This window comes from Penaeus monodon, chromosome 22 (assembly GCF_015228065.2).
Source record: "Penaeus monodon isolate SGIC_2016 chromosome 22, NSTDA_Pmon_1, whole genome shotgun sequence".
NCBI lineage: Eukaryota > Metazoa > Arthropoda > Malacostraca > Decapoda > Penaeidae > Penaeus > Penaeus monodon.
The window spans coordinates 19,943,792-19,944,503 of record NC_051407.1 but is presented as its reverse complement, the minus strand read 5'-3'; positions in this window follow the sequence as shown (position 1 = coordinate 19,944,503).

Below are 712 nucleotides of genomic sequence, written 5' to 3'. Positions count from 1 at the left end.
TGTTTATTTCAAATGTAAAAAATAAAAAATGAAAAGATAACATTGCTAAAGACACACATTACCTTACGTGCGATATATAATGCATTTTCCTCCTGATCTTTTCCAAATCAGACTTTTTCAGCTGCTAGTTTTTAGTCGCGCACAAGCGTTTTCAGTATCCTTTGGGTTTTTTACTTTTTCTGTCCTTATCTTGCAATCTGTCAATTCACCTGAAAGCCTGTGGATAGGAAAAAGGATAGTTTTCAATTATTCTTGTAGCGAAGAAAAAAACATAAATTTCAGAGGACTGTAAAAGAAGATAGAGGGAAAAGATGAAGATAATTAGGGTTTTATCAATACTTCCCCTCAAGAAGTATACCCGAATTTTTTGACACAGTTTTCATGCTGTCTTTGGCCCCCAACGAATTCTTCTTAAAAATAAACTTTTTTCCTGGCTAATTTTCTGGCGATTCCTCCGATGAGTTGAAGTGGGCTGTGAGTTCCGTACTCGTTTCTTCAGTTTAATGGCAACGCTCTTTAGCTAGGTGAAGAAACATTAATAACCAATACTAAGGGGTTTCGGATTTTACTTTTTAACCTCCCTAGCTGAAAAATTTTGTAAACTGTTAAGCTTTAATATTCATGACGGTTAGGGACTGTAATGATTTTGCAGCAATTTTTAGTACGGGGTTTAAATTTTAACAAAAAGAAAATTAATACTCTTTTTTTCCTT